Source organism: Pinus tabuliformis, chromosome Q, assembly GCF_031772625.1.
Source record: "Pinus tabuliformis cultivar Carrire ecotype Pingquan chromosome Q, CPIR1, whole genome shotgun sequence".
Lineage (NCBI taxonomy): Eukaryota > Viridiplantae > Streptophyta > Pinopsida > Pinales > Pinaceae > Pinus > Pinus tabuliformis.
Window position 1 is genome coordinate 1227705585 of NC_142296.1, and position 9031 is coordinate 1227714615.

The 9031-nt window shown below is 42.0% G+C and overlaps 1 pseudogene across 1 annotated transcript; it reads right to left on the bottom strand.

The window, feature by feature from the left end:
- Positions 1-511: 511 nt before the first annotated feature.
- Positions 512-3941, bottom strand: LOC149224230 (uncharacterized; annotated as a pseudogene). Its single transcript, XR_016249052.1, has 2 exons — positions 1334-3941; positions 512-1232 (listed from the first exon to the last, which is right to left on the bottom strand). The product of XR_016249052.1 is annotated as an uncharacterized LOC149224230 (transcript).
- Between the last annotated feature and the right edge of the window lie 5090 nt (positions 3942-9031).

Genomic DNA, 9031 nt, shown 5'->3' on the forward strand with positions numbered 1-9031 from the left:
GCCCTAATGAGCAACACACATTATTGACTTGAAAGGATTTGATGCATTTTTTTTTTATACATTTCAATGATTCATAGAACTCCTTACTCAACTCTTATGCCAAATCAATGGAAACTTTGCTTCTTAGTATGCTTATGCTAAATTAAAAATGTATAAAAAAAATAGACACAAAACACATCGTCACAAAAATATAAATTTTCTTAAACCCTCTTAATCAAAACTTTTAAGTAGCTCTCAAGCAAAGATAATTTATTTGATCTTATTGTGATATTCTTCTTATGAACATGATAATATACTTAAATATATTAAGAAGCCTTGAATGTGATCAAACCTAAAACATATTGATCTAATAAAATAGGTCTTATGGCCGGGTTAACTTTTCAGACCTTAATTTCCTCCTTTCAAAAAAATCTTCAAACACCTTTTAGTTTCAAATACCTTTACAATATAGTAAACATACATATTTATTTATTTTCATATATATATTCAAGCTCGTTGAAAACAATGTATACAAATTCCTAAGAACCCCCACTTTATTTACTCTAACATCGTTTCGGTTGGTTTCCTTTCTCACAGCGAAAAAAAATGTTGTATGACATCATTAACTATTTTATATATAAGAAAATATCTTTTATATATATAATCAGTTGAAAACAATGTATTCGGACTCCCACATTATCACTGCAACGTTACATTTAGACTTGATTTAAACTCGGTGGAGCACATTGCATGATATCATTCCTCATGCTCTTAGGTTGTCCACAGATCCATTAGAACCCCTCAAGTTACTGACTCACAGGTAACCCATGTGAATGTGTCTGGAGTCCGTCAAGGCGACGAGCAAGGAGATGAGGATGTGCTCAGAAGCGACAGAGAATCCTCTCTTTGCGGCACTGCAATCGAATACAATGTACTTAAATTCTGAACCACTTCACTCATGCTTGGTCTATTTTGAGGTGCGTGTGAACTGCAAGTCAATCCCAAATACAGTACTTTAATCATCTCATCTTTAATCGAGCACTCTCCTGGCGCGCCTCTCTGGAAGAAGTGAGGAGCAACAGTTCTCAAGGGATTGCCATCGCCAATGGCATCCGCCACCCACTCTCGAAGTGTCGTTCTTCCATTCGAAAACATCTCACATGTTGGGCTTTTACCGCTCACCATTTCCAAGAGGACGATTCCATAGCTGTATACGTCAACCTTTGAGGTGATTCTCGAACCGGCTGCATACTCTGTAACAAAACAAGACAAACACAAGTAAGATCAAGCTTCCATAATCAAGATTAATAAATTATACGAACACAAGGAAGAGAGTGAATAATCTTGTTTGTACCTGGTGCCATGTAACCGATGGAACCCCTAATGTTGGAGGTAATAAATCCGTCGCCCATGTCGCCATATTTCAGAATTCTTGAGAGCCCAAAATCAGCAATTGCAGGTTTGAGATCGAAATCGAGCAAGATGTTGGAGGGTTTGAGATCACAATGAAGAATGGGTTCTAAACCCTCTTTGTGAAGATAAATCAATCCATTCGCCACTCCCACTGCGATACTCACCGCAGTTTCCCAATCGAGAATTTTCTCTTCTATATGCCTCGCCAAGGTTCCATTCGGCATCATATCCATAACCAGCGAAACCATTCCGGGGCTGTTGCAATAACCCAACATTCGAACTAGATTTCGGTGTCGCGTCATGCCTAATACCCGCAATTCAGCGATTAGATTATCGCGAAATGACTCCATGCTTGTATCTTCTTTGAATCTCTTAATGGCGACTTCCAATCCATCAGAGAGGCAGCCTCTATACACTGTTGCTGTTTTCCCAGAACCAACTATATTCTGTGGACTAAATCCTAAAGTTGCCTCGAACAGCTCGGTGGAGGACATCGACTTTATAGAATTGGCCTTCTCTGAGATTCCTGCAGAATATTTTGTGAAGGCAAGATGCATAGCATTCTCCATCTTCGACTTTGCTCGAGCACGGATAAAACAGAATATCGAAGCTGCTGTGGTGAACCCCACAAATACCAAGGCGGAGAATATTATAGCCAATCTCTTGCCTTTGCTTAGTCGGGGGGATGAAGAAGGGGCCGAAGCTGCAGGGCAAGCTACGCCGAGGATCGGTCCGCATAAACCTTTGTTTCCAAGAAAAGAAGCGGCCGTAAGATTTCGGAACGCGCCCTTGTTTGGAATCGGCCCCGACAGACTGTTGTAGGACACATTCAGAGAGCGGAGAGTTCCCATGTCGCCGAGGTATGGTGGTATTGAACCAGACAACTGATTATCGGAAAGATCCAAATCTGTAAGAGTGATCATGGATCGAAACCACAGCGGAACTTCTCCCTCAAGGCGGTTGCCGGAAAGGTTGAGATGAAGGACTTCCACGCAACTTCCCAAACTGGAGGGAATCTGACCACTCAGCAGATTGCCTGCGAGATCTATGTTGGTAACAAGCATCATGCCTCCGATCTCGACAGGAATGTTGCCTTCAAGTAGATTGCGCGGCATAGAAAACGATTTAACTATATGCCTTAAATTCGCAACAGCAGGAGGAATGTTACCTCGAAGCCGATTGTACCCGAGATTCAAGTCTTGCATTTGAGTGCAGTTGGACAGGCTCTCTGGTATTGTGCCGCTCAAGTCATTGTGGTCCAGAGACAGACTACTAAGCTTCGTCAAACCGCGGCCAAGTTCTTCTGGTATACGCCCACTGAGCCGATTTCCAGAGAGCCAAAGCTAGGCCAAGCTTGAGCAGTTTCCTAGCTCCGCTGGGATCCCTCCGCTCAAGTCGTTATCAAATGCCAGGAATCTGGTGACCGATTTTAAGCGACCATAGGTATACTTCCTGTTAGCAAATTACCCCTCACATTGAAGTACTGGACGTTTGTAAGATTACCTAACTCGGGCGGAAGGGTGCCCGTGAAGAAATTGCCACTTATCACGAAATTATTCACGTTAGAGCGCTGTCCCAGAGATTTGGGGATTGTGCCCGTCAGAGAGTTGCGGTAGATGGCGAGCAGTTTGAGTGTGGTGACGTTCCCAAGTGCGCTAGGCAACGGACCTTCAAAATTGGCTATGTCTATGAAGAGCGTCTCGAGGTACCGTAATTTGCCCAATTCTGCAGGAATTGTACCCGACATGCGGTTGTTTCCAATCATCAACGCCCGCAGTTGAGTGCAGTTGGAGGGAATCGATGTGGGAATAGTACCAGTGAGGTCGTTAAAGTCTAAACACAGGTATTGTAATCTAGACAATAAACCCAACTCTGGAGGTATAGTCCCATTCAACAAGAGATTGAAACACAAGTCCAGCACAGTGAGCTTTGTGCTGTTAGACAGAGCCAGGGGAATCGGGCCTACGAAGTTGTTCTGACGGAGGTTGAGATGGTGGAGGTTGGACAGCAAGCCAAGCCGAGGAGGAATGAAGCCACCGAGGTTGTTGTACGAAAAGTCGAGATACTGAAAATCAGTGGAATTGAAGAGACCGGTGGGAATGGTGCCACTGATTTGGTTGTGGGAAAGTGACAGAATGGACAGCGAGGAATTTGGTCCTCCAAAGAGAGAAGAAGGAATGGAACCCCTGAAACTATTGTAGGAAAGGTTGAGCGATGCCAAGTGGTGGAGATGGCCCAATTCCGGCGGGATTGAACCGGAGAGGCTCTTGTTTTGCAGATTCAGAGCCACTACTTTCCGTCGAGTCTTCTCGTCGCAGGTGACACCAGTCCAGTTACAGAAGTTCGTGTAGGACGGTTCGACCCAGTCATCCAGCGACAAATAATTGTAGGTTTGTTTGATCGCTAACAGGAGCTGCGCGTCCCGTGGAACGTTGGTGAAATTTGCCTCCACTGCACATACTGATACAAAAATCATCTGTAGCGCCAACCAGAGGAGCGGAGCACTAAGATTCCTTGGCCCTCTCATAATGAAAAGATATATGAGCGCGGTCCCTTGTTGAAATCGTAATTTCAACGCAGACGCCAGAAACCGTCGAGCAAACCCGCCGGAGAGTTCTCGGGCCAGTTTCCGGCGAAGGGAATCTCCGTACTCTTCAACCCGAGAAAATTTGGAGCCGCCACGTGTTTCTGACCTGACGTAACGCAACGTCACGTTCTCGGGAGGTAAACCTCAGCAGTTGTATGGTTTCCGATATCAACCTCCGCCGTCCGATCTGGTTGCACGTTGTCCACCGTCGATCTTTGAAGGTGCACGGGCCTGCTGCAATTTAATCACATTGCGTGGAGTGTTTGTCTTATTGGTTGACCGCCGAGAATGGAGGAGTTAATGCTTTTAATGGTTGGTCGTAAATGGGTGGTAGAACATTTAATTTTAATGTTCTTTTATATGCACGGCGGTATGGGCACATACACTATATGTGTCATATTTTTTAAAAGGAGCGTTGACCATTATTTTTTTATATAAACACATGGAACGAAAAAAAAGGGTGCTCCGGGGTTGTTATACATGGACCATTGTAAAAGGAATAGATGGGGCAGCATATGTTAAAAAAAATGGAAAATTGTAAAATGTATAGAGTGCATGGTGAAAAGAGGAATGTATATGAGAGTGCGTAAAAATTAGTTTTTGCTGCAGTGAAAAACTTGCAAGAAAACTATGGTGATGCACAGAAGTGCATAAGTGAATGTGAATGTTTTTATGCGTAGATCTCTGTTGATCTTGCAAGGAGAAAAACAAATGCACAGCAGTGCGAAGAAATTACATGGAACAGGTTGTAATGTTTTGTGAGACATAGTAAAACAGAGGAGTAGCAAAAACCATGTGTGGTTTTGCACAGCAGTGCATAAAGAAAATGGTGGAGCGTTTTTTGTAAGTCTGTGTAAATTTTGTTTTACAGCAGCCTGTAAAAGGAGTTTTACATCAGTAAATGTAAATGGGGGTTTTACAGCAGTAAACCCAGCATAGTGAAATCTCAGGTGGAGAGAAAAGACAGAGTCTTGTTTTTTGATGGGTGAAAGTAATTTTGGTGAATCCCTCTCAGCAAAGAGGATGAATGTTGTTTCAGGCTTTATATTTTAATTAATAGAAATATTTTTATGGCTGTGTAATACTCTATTATGAGTATATTTGTTTTTAATAGTTTCGCTGTGCAAAGGTCCTGGTTTGTGTTTGTTTGTTATGGTTTTTGGTATTTCTCCATTTAAAAATACCCAACAGTGGTATCAGAGCTAATCCAGGCTCTTTGATGGTGACAGAGCTGGTTCAGGCTCTTTAAAAGTGTCAAAGAAGCTGAAGGAAGGTGTTGTTGCAGCAGCAGTTCCAGTAGTGTGAAGCCTCAGCGAAAGGGATTCAGGTATTTTTCAAGTTTTTGTGTTACTGTTAAAGGAACAGTCAGTGATTTAAAAGAAAACACAGTCAAGTATTTAAAGCCTAGATAACAATGGCAAGGTCAAAGAAGAAAGCCTCCAGGCCTGTTAAAAATGTGTCCCTCCCCTCTATTAAACTAGAAGGCAATCCATTAGAATACATTCTATTTGAAACCCCAAAGTTTGATGGAAACTTTGATGTATGGAAAATAATGATGAGGGCTTTCCTAATGTCTGAGGGGATTGAAGTCTGGGAGTCAGTGATTGATGACAGCAAGATGGATAAAGAATCCATGGAGTATGATGCACAAGCAGCAAAACTAATCTTGGATGGACTCCCTGATTCTGTGAAGAGGAATCTAGGAAAATATACATCAGCAAAGGATATTTGGGACAGACTGCATGACCTTCATGCAAAGGGAGCACTGACCATGACAATGAGTCAAGAAGAACCCATCATAGAAGCTGAGAATGAAAAGCTTGACCACATCAAGCTTCAAGTAAAGGAAAGGGATGAAGAGCTTGCCAAGCTCAAGAAGGAGTTTGATCATTGCAAGAGGAAACACCATGAAGAAGTCATATCCATGACAAATCAGCTGAATGAAGCAAAGAAGCAGGCAGATGCCTTGACAAGTCAACTTGAACAAAGACACAAGAAAGTGAATAAGCTTGTGGAAGAGATTGGACAGTACAAGGTAGAGGTCTCCTCCCTTAAGTCCGAACTACAAGAAGCCAAGAAGCAGGCACAAGGAGCTGAAAAGAAAATGAAGAGCAGTCAAGCAAAAGATGAAGAAATCTCCAAAATGAAGACAGATATTATCTCCTTCAAAATAGTAGCAGCTGAAGCTACTCATAGCAAGGAAGAAACTGAGGGACAACTAGCAAAGAAGAATAATGAGTGTGAAAAGTTAGAAGAAGAGATTGTCCTCCTCAGGAAGAAGGTTGAAGGGATGAATAAGATCATGAAGAGCTCTCAAGCTCTGGATGACATGCTCAGCTATCACAGATCTCCATTTGATAAATCAGGACTTGGGTATGTAGGTGAATCCTCAAACAAGGATGAGGATGCTTTAAGCAAAGGAGATGTGAAGAAGCCAGAAAGAGATGGTGATGCTCCTAGTTCCAGCAAAGGCAAGGAGAAAAATGAAGGCTGCAATAGAAGAGATCCTGCTCCAAGCAGAAAACCAGCTCAAAGAAGAAATGTAGCTGATGGCAAAAAGGCAAGAGGCAATGGTGATCATCAAAGGATCTCAAGGCAGCAAGGCTTCAGAAGTACATCAAGGAAACCTCCATCTTCCAGGTACCAAAGTTCATTTTATGGTTATTGTTATGCTTGCTCAAACTTTGGTCATATGGCAAAAGACTGTAGAGCATTTCATGGAGATAAATGTTGTGGTCTCCGACAATCTCCAAGAAATAATCTCACAAGAAGAAATCATGAATTCTTATTCATGAAAAATGTTGAATGTTTTAAGTGTCATAACATTGGGCATATGGCACGTGACTGTAACTTGACATGGGCTCTTACACAAGCTAGACCCATGCAAAAGAAGAAAGTTACACAAGTATGGAGAAGAAAAGAAATACAGTGTGAAAGCCCCTTAAGCAACGCAGCTGATCTATGTTTGTTTTGAGAAAACTTGCCAAAAGAAGACAAGCATACATTAAAGGGGAGCTTGTAATTTTTTTGTTTACTGAACTGTATTAACATTCATTTGTTGATGGAGGATGTATTGCAGCGCAGCAGTTTCAAATGAAATCTTTGTTAATCCCTCTAAAATGTAATATGCAGCAGTGATGAAATCAGCAATGTTTTTGCTTTGTTTTTATGCAATATGCACAGAAATGCATAAAGAAGAAAAGATGGCAGCGCTGAAATATAAAGAGCAGCAGCGAGATAAGAGAAAAGTGCAAAGCATGGAGACCCTCACAGCAGTGGGAAGACAAAATATAAAACAGCAGTTTGAAATTTTTTTATAATGCAATATGCATAGAAGTGCATAAAGAAAAACAGGGGCAGCGCATAGTTTTAATGCACATGGAATGAATGAGAATGTGTGAGGCAGCAGAAAATTGAAAGGGATTGCACAGCAGTGCGTTGTGAAAAGAAAATGAATGAAGCTGAAGATTGTGTGAAGCAAGGGTGCATAAGAAAAGGCAGCAGCCAGTGTTTTTTTGTGGAGAATGAAGTGCCAAGAGTATGGGCACAACAGTATGATGAAACAAAAGGCAGCAACCGTGCAAATTGCAGAGGCAACGCAGCAGCAAATAAAAACCCAGTGATGACAGTCTATGGTTATGGGTATGGACAGCAGTGAATATGAAAAATGCAGCAGCAAGAAGTGTATGGACAGCAGCGGCTTGAAGAAAAGTTTTCCCATCGTGAAGAAGGAGAAGCACACAACAATGCAAACAAGAAAGATGCAACAACATTAAAGTTTTGTTGAAGAAATGAGATGTAATGGACAGCAACACATGCAAAAGAAATTTTCCTTACAACAGTAAAGGTAAATGTAATGAATTTGTTGTTCATTGAATTGAAATGCAATATATGCAACAGCAGTGAGTGTAAGAAATGTTTACACACAGCAGTGTAAATTTGTAAGTTGGGACAGTGTAATTGTTCCAGAAAAGACAGAGTATTTTGTCTTTGAAGAATGCACAGCAATGCAGAGTTTGTAAAGAAATGTAAGAGCAGTGCAGGTGTAAACGCAGTAGCGTGGAGCAGACACAGCAGTGTGGGGTAGATGCAGCAAAGAAGATGGCACAACAGTGCAGCAGAGAATATGCAGCAGCATAAAAGAACAATGTAATGAGTTTGCACACACAGCAGTGCAATGATTGTTTGTTTTGGAACTGCATTTGAAGCAGTCATTTGGTGAAACCCTCTATTAAAGAGGAAGGTGCTTTTCAGCACATTGTCATTAGTGAATCCCTCTGTCAAGAGGAAGATGCTTTTTAGCATACACATGGTAAATCCCTCTATCAAGAGGATGATGCTTTTCAGCATAGTCACAGGTGAATCCCTCTGTCATGAGGAAGGTGCTCTTAAGCACAGTGTCAGGTTAATCCCTCTATTAAGAGGAAGACAACTTTGTTTGTTTGTGGAACTGCATCAGAAGCAGTTGGTGAATCCCTTTATGTGAGGAAGATTGGTGAATCCCTCTATGTGAGGAAGTGCTTGGGTATGTTTGAATGCCCAGCAGTTGAAATTAAAGGGGAGTGTTGAAATCGTAATTTCAACGCAGACGCCAGAAACCGTCGAGCAAACCCGCCGGAGAGTTCTCGGGCCAGTTTCCGGCGAAGGGAATCTCCGTACTCTTCAACCCGAGAAAATTTGGAGCCGCCACGTGTTTCTGACCTGACGTAACGCAACGTCACGTTCTCGGGAGGTAAACCTCAGCAGTTGTATGGTTTCCGATATCAACCTCCGCCGTCCGATCTGGTTGCGCGTTGTCCACCGTCGATCTTTGAAGGTGCACGGGCCTGCTGCAATTTAATCACATTGCGTGGAGTGTTTGTCTTATTGGTTGACCGCCGAGAATGGAGGAGTTAATGCTTTTAATGGTTGGTCGTAAATGGGTGGTAGAACATTTAATTTTAATGTTCTTTTATATGCACGGCGGTATGGGCACATACACTATATGTGTCATATTTTTAAAAGGAGCGTTGACCATTATTTTTTTATATAAACACATGGAACGAAAAAAAG